Below are 14,771 nucleotides of genomic sequence, written 5' to 3' on the forward strand. Positions count from 1 at the left end.
CCAAGCGATCCCCAAAAGCCGGTAGGGGTTTCAGACCTCCCTCCTCATTCAACAGGTGTTCCAGCTAACTAATTCCACGAACATCCCAATTAAGAAAAGCAGGGTTATCACGTCCCAGTGGAAAAGCCAGGTTCCCACGAACCTTGGTTTGTCACTCTGGGGTCCCCTCCCAAATTACCTATCAAGCTCCCCCACACAGCCCGCATAGATTTCAAAAGAACGCAGGCGCGAAACTCAGCGGGAATCTCTAGAGCAGGCAAGTGCAAGAGACTCACCAAAGAATGTGGTACGTCAAAAGCCTGTTTCAAATCCAAAGGAGTAAATTGGTGTTCATCTTATAACCAATCTTTCAAATGCCGTAGTAAACAGGCTTCAGTGTAAAAGCCGAGATCGGGGAGACCGAGGCCACCCACCAAATAAGAAAAACAAATGCACGGGGTACGAGAGTTCCAACAGGAACGCGAGAATAGGCAGTTCAATTGCGCAAGGTCTTTTCTCAACAACCGAAGGGGCAAAGTTTGCAGCACATATAGCCAACGTGGGAAAATCACCATACGGATCAGGGCTATTCGGACCATCAATGTCAAAGGGAGGTCCCCCCAGGTCTTAAGTTGGACCCTGGTATCAGCTAAAAGCTTAGTAACATTGAGCAAATAAAGTGGTGCCGTAGAGGTCGCAAGATACACCCCAACATATCGGAAGTGGCCCGTAGCCCACTGAAAAGGGAAGGAGGCACCCCATTGAACCTGTAATGCCAAGGAAGATAGCAGAGCCATAGATTTGGCTAAGTTTAAACGAAAGCCAGAGTAATCACTAAATTCTCTAATAGTCCCCAAAAGGGCCTGTAAAGAAGGAAGCGGGTCCATGAGAAGAGCCAAGAGATCGTCCGCAAAGGCAGTGACTTTAAAACTGTGATGTCACAAAAGAACTCCCTTGATGTCCGGATTCGAGTGAATGTCACGGAGGAGTGGGTCAAGGGTCAAGACAAATAATAAAGGAGACAGAGGACACCCCTGCCGCGTGCCACGATGTATCTTAAATAAAGACGATCTACAACCATTAACCCACATGGTGGCCTGGGGAGTAGCATAGAGAGTACGTATCGCTGAAACAAAGCGACCCTGAAAGCCATATTTAGTCAAAGTAGCATTTAGATAATCCCAACGAACTCGGTTGAAAGCCTTCTCAGCATCAAAGCTGATAAGCAAAGAAGGAGATGCGATACGAGAGCTATATTCTAAAGAGAGCAGGATTTTATGCACATTTTTTGCCACAGAACGACCCTTCACAAAACCAACCTGTGACTCATGAAGAAGGAGTGGTAACAGCTGAGCCAAGCGATTGGCCAGGATCTTAGCCAGAGGTTTAACATCAGGGTTGAGGAGTGAGATAGAACGATATGATTCTGGTAGAGCAGGATCTTTCCCAGGTTTCGGAAGGACTATGATCTGAGCCACATTAAGCTGTTCGGGCATAGCTTCAGCGTTGACCATAACATTAAACATAGCAGCAAGCGGTGCTACAATTTCAAGTTTATGGAACTTGCTCTATAACCATCTACCCCAGGGGCTTTCAAAGCAAAACTTTGGTTGATAGCGAGTTCCACCTCCTCCGTTCCAACAGGCGCATTCAAACAAGCATGCTGCTCCCCAGTAAGACAAGGGAGATCAAGACCATCTAAATATAAGGCCCCAGAGAGCCCCAGATCAGGAGGTGGAGCATAAAGATTTGCATAAAACTGCCGAAAGATATCACAAATAGCAGAATCACTAGTGACCCGGGTGGACCCACCAGTATTAAGACTCAGAATCTTCTTACAACCCTCCCGCTGTGAGACCAAATAGGCCAGAAGTTCCCCCACCCCTTCTTGCCATGAACATACAAGCAGAATTTGTAGTAGGCAAGGGACTTGGTAGCTCGCTGATGTAAAAGCTTATTGAGAGCCGATTGCAGAAATAAGAGATTCTTTTTGTTAGTCGGGGTGGGCTGATGACCAAAAGCCCATCTAGCTCTCGTCAATTGTCCAGACAAACAAATCAATTCTCTATCCCGGGCCTTCCGAACCCTACTAACATAGTTAATGATAGCACCGCAAAGTACTGCCTATGCTGTTTCCCAGTAGAGAACCATGTTCTCCAGATGTGGGCGGTTATGATATTGGTAGTCTTTCCACTCTTTCATAAGGTATGGCAAAAAGTTAGAATCATCACGAAGCCATAAAGGATAAGCCCAGTATCCCGGGTGGTGCAGACCCCAATCGGAGTTCCAGTCCATCCACACCCAAGCATGATCTGAGATCGCATAAGGCCCTATCTCCGCCCGCTGTATCTTGGAAAAAAGAGATTGAGATAACAACATGTAGTCGATACGAGATTGAGTGGAATGAGATCGAGAAAGATGGGTGTAATCCTGTTCTCCCGGGTGTAAGAGTCGCCAAACATCCAAAAGATCCAACAGTTGACACAGTTGAGGGAGACCCTTAGCCTCAGGGACAGTACCACCAGAGGAAGGATGCGATTTATCCAAACAGGAGTCCCAAGCGACATTAAAATCACCCCCAAAAGCATCGGAAGATAAGCCTTGGACAAAAGAAGTCTTCAACCGAGTGTAGAAGGCTTTATCATAGATATTGGGAGCGTAAATACACCCAACCAACACCGTAACATCCGCAATCACCGCTCTTCAGAAAACATATCGGCCACCCCGTCAATAGTTATTGGAGTGATCTGGGTGGCCACCGCTTTCCGGAAAAGAATAGCCACTCCCCGCTTCTTCCAAACTACAGCCACTGTGATGCACCACTCAACCCATCCCCTACGTAATTTAGCATGCTCCAAGTCAGTAAGGTGTGTCTCCTGCAACAAAGCAATATCCGCCTTGAGTCTGCAGATTTTGTAAGATTTTTGCTCTTTTAATAGAATTAATACCTCCAACATTAATACCTCCAACATTCATACCTCCAATGAGTCTCACCATTCAGCTAACAAAAAAATGGAATTAAAAAAAAAAAATAGAAAAAAGAAGGACCATCCAGATGCCATCCCACCCTGCAGCATCCAGCAGCAAAAGACGAACAGCTCCAAGCGAAACGCAGGGCCCTTCCAACCAAACTAGCACCCAAAAAGGAAGACAGCCACCTAGGATCAGTTGCCGCAGGCACAAAAGAACAGAAAACCCCAACCAAAATGAAAAAACCCACAACCCCTCCCCACTCCCCCACTCCAAAGGGAAACCCCATATTACCCCAACCCCCTCCCCCAAACAAGTGTCCTGTTCCAAGGGACTGATCACACCGTGACGCCCCCACCCCGAATCCAAACGTACAGAGGATGGAAAAAAAAAAAACACCTCAAGACCCAGGGGACAATCACCTCCCCACCTATGCCAGAGAAGGAGTCAGGCAAAAATATCACCAGCCCTAACCAACAAGAAACACCCTCACCAGCATCCTCCTAGCCATAGCCCAAAGGAACAAAAAAAAAAAAACAGTCCCCCTACCAGTGGCGTACCTAGCATATGTGACACCCGGGGCCCATCATTTTTGACACACACCCCCCTCTATATGAAAAATATGATTTTTAGTAACAATCCACATATCGCACAACAAGAGTGTACTTAGGAAAAGGCAGCATCTTAAACACTGCAGTGAGCACTACAACACCAACACATACATTGTAAAACTAAACAAGCCAAATCCTGTACAGTCAATTGATCCTGTACAGTCAATGCTATCAGAAAGCCATGTCCCTTTCATACACACAGATACACCCTCGCCCAATATGTAATAATCACAAACTAAAAATAGAAATATGTAGACAAAAGTTAAACTGAACCGCCAAGAAACCAGACTCTGCATACAATGCAATACTACACCACCACAAAAACAGTAATACATGTCCTCTAATACTGTGCAAAATATAAAGACAGTAGATGTAAATTTGAAAAAACTGATACATAACAATCACCACTTTACAAATTAACAAATAAAATTAAAACAAATAATGAGAAATAAGAAAATACCATTTTATTGGACTAATCCCCATAAGCTCGGTCCCCATCCCCACAAACCACCCGATTCCATCCACACAAGCCTTGAATTGTTTTATACTGAACTTATTATATTAATATTAAAGTATAAAAAGAAACAATATTCTGTACAATTGTCAATTTATAAATTAGTGTCTTCTCCCCACTCTCTTCCCCATTTCCCTTCAGCGTCCTCAGCCCACTCTCTCTCCACTTTCCTTCAGCGCACGCACATAAAAACAAGCAAGTAATTTTATATCATTTTCATTCTATTCATTTATAGAAATTAAAGTCTAAATAATGCCAGTCACATAACAAAACATGATTTTACAAAAATAATTCCCTGTACAGTCAAGCCTGCAAGGATTACTAGATGTCATTCAACAGCTCCCCGCCCTCCCTCCCCCTTACCTTTGTGGCCAAGTCAAAATGATCTACCAACAATAAAATTTTAAAAACACAAAGCACACTGTACGCAGAGAAAATGTTAATTATCATTTATATTCCGCGGGTTTTCAAAGAGGTCAAGGCAGTTGACTTTATGCAATGTCACCTCAGTAACAACTATACAAAAAGACAAATATACCCCCCTCCCTTTTTACTAAACCGCGATAGCGGGTTTTAGCGCAGGGAGCTGCGCTGAATGCCCCACGCTGCTCTCAACGCTCATAGGCTCCCTGCGCTAAAAACCGCTTTTGAGGTTTAGTAAAAGGGGGCCATAGTGCAAAATATAGACAGCATATATAAATTCTCAAAACGGACACATTTTGATCACTAAATTGAAAATAAAATCATTTTGCCTACCTTTGTTTGGTAATTTCATCAGTCTCTGGTTGCACTTTATTCTTCTGACTGTGCATCCAATATTTCTTCCCTTCTTTCAGCCTCCTGTATGCTTCCTCTCCTCCAGACCTCATTCCCTCCCCAACTTTATCTTTCTTTCATCCTGCCCCTTCTTTCTTTCTCTCCATGCCCCCTTTCTTTCTGTATGTCTGTCTTTCCCTCTCTCTCTTCGTGCCCCATTTCTTTCTTTGTTTCACCCTGCCCCCTTCTTTCTTTCTCTCCATGCCCTCTTTCTTTCTCTCTGTCTTTCTCTCTCTCTATGTCCCATTTTTTCTTTGTTTCACCCTGGCCCCTTTCTTTCTGGCTCTCTGTCGTTCCCCCCCCCCCATTTCTTTCATTCTCCCTCCCCTCCCCTATGCCACCGCCATTGGGAAAATGCTTCCACCGCCGCTGGGGAATAGGCTGCCACTGCCGCCATTGGGAACAAGCCGGCTCCAAGTTCACCCTGCTTCTCTTCCCCGCAGGGTCGACCAACTCTTTACTGCCCAACGTCAATTCTAAAATCGGAGAGGATGTTCCGGGCCAGCTAGGCAGCGATTGGATGGCCCAGAACGTCCTCTCCGATGTCAGAATTGACGTCGGACGGCGAGAGTTGGTCGGCCCTGCAGGGAAGAAAAGAAGGGAGAACTCGGCCGGCTTGTTCCCGATGACAGCAGGGGAAGCCTTTCCCCGACGGCAGCCTATTCCCCAGTGGGTGGCCAGCTGTGCACCCCCTTGGGGCGTGCACCCGGTGCGGACCGGAAGCCCCAGCACTTCAGGCAGCCAGCGCTCAAGAAAGACTCTAAGATCGGGACCAGAAACAGTCTCAGGAAGCCCCACCAAACGCAGGTTATTCCACTGATTGAGGTTTTCCAGGTCATCCATTCGGTTCTCCAGAGCCGTCAAGCAGCACAGCTGTTGTGTCTGCGAGGTCTCAATGCTCCCCATGCAATCCTCGACGTTGCTCACCTGCTGTGAGATCAAGGCTGACTCCGTCCAACTTGCTCTGCAAAAGCTCTAGCTTGGAACCCAAAGGCTGGAGGCGCTTCAGGAGCACAACTTCCAGCACTGCAGTGACCTCCGCCGAGATCTCAGCCACCCATGAAGGAGGAACGGCAGGCCCTGCTGGGCTGGAGGGAAGCGCCATCTTGTCCACAGTCACACAAGTGCGCTCCCTGTCCTTCCGTACAGGTTTGCTGGCCATCCGACACTGCGGGCCCGTCGGGAAAGCAGACCGAAGCGATCCAGGGACTATGGTTCATCAATCCACCCCAAAAGGATGCTCGAAAACAATCAATAGCAGGGTGGATTCGGGAAGGTGGCCGGAGAAGCAACTAACAGCGTGCTTCCTGGATCATGGCATCACGTGATCTCCACCAGCGTCCAATTTAAGATCCAGGTCGTCAGCCATTTGACGAAGGAAGGAGGAAAAAGACAATTGATATGCCAGAGCATGGCTTCGAGAACGGCTCGATTACCTCGAGGCACCTCGAGTGGAGAACGAAGACAAAGCCTCTCTGGAGTATTAGTAACCCAAGGAATAGACAGACTGGGAGGAGGCATTGGAAGCAGTTGAGTCCTCAGGGTCTGCAATTGGTGACCTCGACCGAGGTGTTGGAGGCCTTGAAAATCTGGAAGGCCTGGACTGAGTCCTGGACGAGGAAGGTTTTTTCTGGAAGAAGACCTGTGCCTCAATGAATACCTCGATTGACAATGAGAGTGCTGCCTGGAAGTAGGTCTCGGGTAAGATCAAGGAAACTTCGCCTTATGTCTGGAAATGGGCAGTGCCTCTGGTGAGTGAATAGGGCTAGAAGCTGTAGATCGAAACCCCATAGACTCGAAGCATGTGAGGATTCCTGTCAAGACACTCGCAAAGACTCGACTTCTTGCATAGAGCATGTAGATTCCAGACCCAGACACTCGCAAAGACTCAACTCCTTGCATAGTGTGTAGACTCAGCTCGAGGCACAGGCAGGGACTCGACCTCAAGTGAGACTGCTGATTGCCCAGGCTGGACTGCAGGAAGCAGAGTCGAGGCAGGACTGTATTTGCACAGTAACTGAACAAATTGCTGCTCTAATATGGTCTGGAGAGAAGCCTGCAATTGTGGATCCGAGTCTGAAACTGGACCACTTGCTGAGGCTAAAGGCTCCAAGGTGGCGGTAGAAGCATGCTTCAACTTGGAGGATTGATGCTTGGATATTTTAAGGACCACCGCAGGAACCTTCTGCTTAGATATGTGACCTGAGGGAAGCTCAGGGGAAGATAAGGCAGGTGTACTCGAGGCCAAAGACAATCCAAATGAGGAAGGTCTGATGAGACTTGAGGTCGGAGTTGTGGAAATAGGAGGACCCCCGATGAAGACTTGACCGAGTCAGAAATCGAGGTCGAGGGTGTAGCTGAAGAGTCCATCTTGAACAGCTTTTCCACTTGAACCCAACAACATTTAAAGGCTTGAGGTTGAAGAGCAGCATAGCGCGCACACGACTTCAGACTATGATTAGGCCCGAGACAACGAAGACACCAGCGGTGTGGGTCCGTGAGGGAAATCGCACGTTGGCACTGGCTACACTTCTTGAAGCAGCCCATGACTGGCTGGGACATAGGAGGGAAAATAGCTGCTGCGAAGTCGAAGCCCGCAGGCTGCAGGCACATGACCCGTCCCGCCAGTCAGCCAACGAAAAAATAAAACTTTTTTTTTTACTAACAGAAAGAAAAAAGTCACAGCGATTCGGCTAATAGAAATTAAACACAAACCGTGGTGAAGAAAAGGCACAAAGTGAACGAAGTTCAGCGCATAGCATCAAAGACAGACTTCTCGGCTCTGTGGAAAACTGAGAACTGAGGAGACTCGCCCTGTGCTGGGCGGGAAGGCACTCGCTCATGCGTGGTGAGAATAAGCTGCCTGCTTCTCCTGGGATAACACTAGTTACGGTAAGTAACTGTGCTTTATCCCAAGACAAGCAGGTAGCATATTCTCACACATGGGTGACCTCTAAGCTAACTAGAATGGGATGGTGGGAGAGTTAGCCTTTAATAAAATAAATTCTGTAATACTGACTGGCTGAAATGCCCATCCCGTCTGGAGAAAGACTCCAGACAATAATGTGAGGTGAATGTATGAACTGAGGACCATGTGGCAGCTTTACAGATTTCCTCAATAGGAGTAGATCTAAGGAAAACTACAGAAGCTGCCATAGCTCATACTTTGTGAGCTGTGAAACAACTTTCCAGGCGCAGTCCAGTCTGAGCATAGCAGAACGATTTACAGGCCGCTACCCAGTTGAAAATCATTCTCTTGGAAATAGGATGCCCCAACTTATTAGGATCAAATGAGACAAAAAGGAGACAATTAGATCCGTCTTCCTTCTGGACAACCTATGAACAAATCTAAGGTCCAGACTCTCCTAAAGAGTTTGAATCACATTGGGAAAGGACCAGTTTAACTATTTCAGATAAATTAGCTCCTAAACAAAAACAACATTTCACAAAAAAACGTTTTTGCAATTCTAAACAATGGTTTGATAAAGACCTCTTAGCTTTAAAACGTAAAGTAAGGAGATTGGAATGAGTCTGGTTAAAATCAGGGATGACCGAGACCTTTGGAGGAAAGAGGTTCATTCTTATAAACAATTAATCAAAGCAAAACATAAGACATTTTACTCTTTGAAAATCAGTATAACAGGTACTAACACTAAAGAACTATTTAAAACTAACATTTTTAAAATAAATTCTCTCCACAATCAGCTCAAGTAACTCCTCATAATTCTGTAGAGTTAGCAAATCACTTCAGTAAAAAAATTGACAATTTACGATCATCTTGCTCACTGGTTGTAAGTAAGAAACAGAGCCCCTTGCCTTTGCCAATTGACATTTGTTATGTCAACCTAGAATGGAGTACTTTTACCAATCCAGAATGGGATGATTTTAGGAAATTTTATAGTAAATATGTGAAATCATACTGTTCATTAGACCAGTGCCCCCCAGCAGTGATGAAACTAGCGCATTTAACTAAACCTGTTTATTTGGATAACTTATTTGCTCGATAATGGCACTTTCCCTCCATCTGGAGGTCATATTATTTTTACTCTAATTCCCAAGGACCCTAAGGATTCTGTATCCTTTGTGGCTAATTATAGGCCCATCTCATCGATTCCATTCTTCATGAAAATTATGGAAGGTTTAGTAAATAATCAATTTTTGAATTATTTGGAACATTTCTCCATTTGCATGGATCACAGTCAGGATTTAGACCAGGGCTGCCCAAGTCCGGTCCTTGAGATCTACTGGCAGGCCAGGTTTTCAGGATATCCACAATGAATATGCATGAGAGAGATTTGCCTGCACTGCCTTCTTTGTATGCAAATCTCTCTCTCATGCATAATCATTGTGGATATCCTGAAAACCTGGCCTGCCAGTAGATCTAGAGGACCGGACTTGGGCAGCCCTGATTTAGACCATTATATAATACAGAGACAATTTTGGCATCACTGATGGATAATTTATGTAATCTTTTCAGTAAGGGTACTAGTGCCCTGATCTTACAGCAGGACCTAAGCAGTATGCCCAACCTAGTCAATCATGATAAATTATTGGAATGTCTGGATACTATAGGTATACATGGCCAAGTTTTGAAATGGTTAAAGGCTTTCTCAAATTTAGAACTTACCAAGTAAAGCTTAACAATGAGCTCTCAAAAAGTTGGAGTAATCCTTGCGGAGTACCCCAGAGATCTCCTTTGTCTCCACTGTTTTTTAATATTTATTTGGCCTCTTTAGGCAATAGATTATCTCATTACAAAATTAAATTATTTAGCTATGCAGACGACATCACTGTTTTAATTCCTATACATATTTCTTTCTTTCAAATTGAATTTTGGATGGCAGAATTCATATTGAAAATTAACACAGAAAAATCAATTTTTTATTTTTTTTTGCATCACCAAATTTAAATGAAGATGTTACATCTATTTCTTTAAATTATAAAGTTTATAGCATCCAGCCAACCATAAATATTATTGGTGTAATTCTAGACCGAACCCTTACCATGAAAAATCAGGTTGACTCATTGGTTCGATAGGGTTTCTATACTCTATGGAAACTAAGAACTATTAGAGCATATTTTGATATTAATTCCTTTTGACTATTAGTTCAATCATTGGTCCTTAATCAACTGGATTATTGTAACATCGTTCATCTTGCTGGAGCTCAAAAAAATCTTCAAAAACTGCGCATAATTCAGAATGCAGCAGTTAGACTGATTTTTTATTTAAAGAAGTATGATCATGTCACCAATTTCTATCATCGATTGCATTGGCTTCTGGTTGAAGCATGGGTTAAATTTAAGTTCGGCTGAATTTGTTTTAAGGCATTAACAGGTCTAATTCCAGAGTATTTTGTGGCATCTTTCATCATTACACATTCTAAACATTCTAGAAAATCTCATTCACTATTCTCGTTTCCTTCTCCAAAGGGGTGCAAATATAAGAAATTCCAGGAATGACTGCTGTCCTTCCAGGCAGCCTCGTGGATTAGGGATCTGACTCACATATTTACACTTTCAAATTCATATCAACAATTTCGATGTACTTTAAAGTTGCATCTATTTATAGAATCTTTTGGATGTTTATTCATTTAAGAACATAAGAATTAACGCTGCTGAGTCAGACCCATGGTCCATCGTGCCCAGCAGTCTGGTCACGCAGCGACCCTCTGGTCAAAGACCAACGCCCTAACTGAGACTAGCCCTACCTGCATACGTTCTGGCTCAGCAGGAACTTATCTAACTTTGTCTTAAATCCCTGGAGGGTGTTTTCCCCTATGACAGACTACGGAAGAGCGATCCAGCTTTCTACCACTCTCTGGGTGAAGAAGAACTTCCTTATGTTTGTATGGAATCTACCCCTTTCAATTTTAGAGGGTGCCCTCTCGTTCTCCCTACCTTGGAGAGGATGAACAACCTGCCCTTATCTACTAAGTCTATTTCCTTCAGTACCTTGAATGTTTCGATCATGTCCCCTCTCAATCTCCTCTGTTCGAGGGAGAAGAGGCCCGGTTTCTCTAATCTTTCGCTGTACGGCAACTCCTCCAGCCCCTTAACCATCTTAGTCGCTCTTCTCTGGACCTTTTCAATTAGTACCGTGTCCTTCTTCATGTACTGCGACCAGTAGTGGACACAGTACTCCAGGTGAGGGCGCACCAAGGCCTACAGCGGTATGATAACCCTCTCCAATCTGTTCGTGATCCCCTTTGCTAAAACCGTGCTGACTGGTCCTCATCAGCCCGTTCCGTCAAGGTGATCAATGATGCAGTCCTTTATCAGCGACTCTACCATCTTTCCCTGTACCGAGGTTAGACTCACCGGTCTGTAGTTTCCCGGATCTCCCTTCGAACCTTTCTTGAAAATCGGCGTAACATTCACCACCTTCCAGTCTTCCGGAATCTTTCCCGATTCGATCGACAGGTTGGCTATTAGTTGAAGCAGTTCAGCTATGGTCCTTTTCAGTTCCTTCATGACCCTCGGATGGATGCCCCAGACGGGGATTTATCGCTCTTAAGCTTATCAATCTGCCTACACACCTCCTCTAAACTGACCGTCAATCCTGTCAGCTTTCCGTCTTTGTTTCCAGCATATAGCCTGATGGGTTCTGGTATGCTGTGTAAATCTTCTTCGGTAAATACAGACGCAAAAAATGTGTTCAGTTTGTTGGCAATTGCTTTGTCCTCCTTTAGCACTCCCTTTATTCCATGGTCATCCAACGGTCCCACCACTTCCTTCGCAGGTTGTTTGTATTGCTAATCTCTGTGAACCACATAGAACTTAATGGTATTTGCAGTATACAAGTGAATTTTTATGTTTATGTTTGTCATGTTGATGTAATAGGCCAAAGCATGTTTACAGTCCAAAGTGTGCAGCGCCATTTCTCCAGCATGAGAATGAGACTTAGGGAAAAAAACTGGAAGAACAATCAATTGATTGAGATGAAACTCTGTGACCACTTCTGGTAGAAACTTAGGATGCGTGCATAGAACCACTTTATCATGGTGAAAAACTGTGAAGGGTAGATCTGCCACCAACGCTTGCAACTTACTGACCCTCCTGGCAGAGGTGAGAGAAATGAGAAAAACAACTTTCCAGGTGAGAAACCTTAGAAGAGCCATGACCATTGTTTCAAATGGAGGCTTCATTAATCTGGAAAGAACTACATTAAGGTTCCAGACCACTGGAGGAGGTTTGAGAGGTGGTTTCACATTGAAAAGTCCTTTCATGAAGGAGCAGTAAGAGGTTTTACCCCAACTGGCATGTGAAAAGCTGTAATAGCGCTGAGATGGACTCTGATAAATGTAGATATAAGCCCAGAGTCAGACAGATGAAGTAGATAATCCAACACCAATTCCACTGACAAGGAAGTTGGATCATGATGATGATAGAGACACCAGGAAGAAAAGAGAGTCCACTTTTGTTGATAACATTGTTGAGTGGCTGGCTTCTTGGAAGTATCAATAATATCGCGAACAGGCTGAGAAAGATGTAATTCATATGGGTTCAGCCCGAGAGAAACCAAGTTGTCAGATGTAACGATTGCAGGTTGGGATGTAGAAGTGATCCTTGTTTCTGAGTAAGCAGCGTAGGAAAGATTGGTAGAGGAATTGGTTTCCTGGTGCTGAACTAAAGTAGAAGGGAGAATCAATGCTGCCGGGGCCACCGAAGAGCAATGAGAATCATGGTGGCTGACTCTCTTTGAGTTTGAACAGAGTCTTCAACAGGAGAGGAGTTGGAGGGAATGCATATAGAAACAGGCCCATCCAATCCAGGAGAAACACATCGGCTTCCAGACGGTGAGGAGAGTAAAGTCTGGAGCAAAACTAGGGCAACTTGTGATTGTGGGGAGCTGAAAATAAGTCAAGATGAGATGGAGAGTCGCAGAGTTGAGAGTCCATTCGTGAGACTGAAGAATTCTGCTGAAGTTGTCTGCCAGGGAATTCTCCCCTTGAATGTAGACAGCCTTTAAGAAAATGCTGCAAACCATTGCCCAAAGCCAGATTTTCTGAGCCTCCTGACTTAACAGAAGAGAGCACATGCCTCCTTGCTTGTTTATGAAGTACATTACCACTTGATTGTCTGTGCGAAGGAGGAGGACAAGAGGTGCAGGAAAGCTTTGAGAGCATAATATATCACTCTGAGCGCGAGGAAATTGATGTGAAACTTCCACTCCCTGGCAGACTAATGACTTTGTGTTGTGCACCCCCCAGCCGTAATGAGATGCATCTGTCGCTATCACCTTTGGGGGGGGGCATAAGTGAAAAAGAAGACCTCTGGTTAGACCATTGAAGCACCTGCTGAAGAGATGATGTGACAAAAATATGTTGAGACAATCTGTCACTTAAGACCACTGAGAAGAAAGGGCCCACTGAGGAATACAAAGATGTAGCCTTGCTAGAGGAGTTACATGAACTGTGGAAGCCATGTGACCCAGGAGAACCATCATGCACCTCGCAGAGATGGTGTGTACCTTCAACATCTGTTGACATAGGACGAGAAGATTGTTCAGGTGCTCTGGAGGGAGAAACACTCTCAGAATAGTATCGAGGATATCCCTAATGAACTAAAGATGTTGTGTCGGAATTAGGTGAGATTTTGGAAAATTGACTTTGAATCCCAAAAGTTGTAGGAAGGCAATGGTCTGAGATGTTGTCAGAACTACCTCCTGAGATGACACAGCTTTGATCAACCAGTCAACCGGGTAAGGAAAGACTTGGAGACTATGGGATCGAAGAAATGCAACCACAACAATAAGGCACTTCGTGAAGACTCTGGGAGAAGATGTCAGGCCGAAAGGAAGAACCTTGTATTGGTAATGACGTCCATTCACCTGAAAACGAAGGTACTTGCAGGAAGCCTGATGAATTGGTATATGTGTGTAGGTTTCTTTTAGATCCAGAGAGCATAGCCAGTCATTCTGATCCAGAAGTGGCTAAAGAAGGGCAAGGGAGAGCATCCAGAATTTCTCTTTGACTAGAAATTTGTTGAGATCTCTGAGATCTAGAGTGGGTCATATACCTCTGGTCTTTTTCGAGATTAAAATATACCAGGAGTAGAATCCCTGACTCTGCTGAGATAAAGGAACCTCTTCGATGGCATTGAGAAGGAAGAGGGATTGAATCTCCTGAATGAGAGAAGACTGTATCGGGTCCAAAATAGACTCTCTTGGAGGATGATCCAGAGGTAGGGTATGAAAATGGAGAGCATACCCCTGACGAATGATGTCTAGAACCCATAATCTGTGGTGATGAGCTCCCAATGATTTATGTAATGTTGAAGCCGCCCTCCGATCGATTGAGGTAGCAGTTGGAGAAAAACTGTGGCTATTCTCCTGAGGAACACGTCAAAAAGGCAGTGAGGGCTTGGTTGAGCAGCCTGTTGTTTAGGTTGCTGATGTGGTTGCTGCTTTTGCTTCCTAGGCTGAGAAGGAGCAGGAGGAGCAGGCTTAGCTGAAAATCTGCGCTGGTACAAAGAAGCTGGCTTGTCTAATGAGCGGATAGCGTTTGAGTAGTTGTATCCATTGATGGACCAAAAGGGTCATCTCCTGGACAGGGAGCATTGGCTAAGCAGTCCTGGTGATTTACATCAAATTCAAAAACATGAAGCCAGGCAAGGCGCCTCATTGCCATCGTCATGGCCAATGCTCGTGATGTAAGTTCAAAAATATTGTAAGTAGTACAAACCATATATTTCTGTAATTGAAAAGTTGAAGCAATGAGTTGTTGGAATCTCGATTACTTACGAAATGGAATATACTTTTGAAAAGATGCAAGTTGCTTGACCAAATATTTCAGGTAAAATGAAAAATAGAAATTATAATTACCAGCTCTGTTGACCAACATTGCATTCTGGTAAAGACGCTTACCAAACTTGTCCATTGT

At 44.5% G+C, this 14,771-nt stretch overlaps 1 protein-coding gene across 8 annotated transcripts in view; it reads right to left on the reverse strand.

The window, feature by feature from the left end:
* CENPT (centromere protein T) overlaps nucleotides 1-14,771 on the reverse strand; it is an 822,208-nt gene that overhangs the window by 684,370 nt on the left and 123,067 nt on the right. The window lies entirely within an intron of this gene.

This window comes from Geotrypetes seraphini, chromosome 4, assembly GCF_902459505.1.
Source record: "Geotrypetes seraphini chromosome 4, aGeoSer1.1, whole genome shotgun sequence".
In the NCBI taxonomy this organism is placed as follows: Eukaryota; Metazoa; Chordata; class Amphibia; order Gymnophiona; family Dermophiidae; genus Geotrypetes; species Geotrypetes seraphini.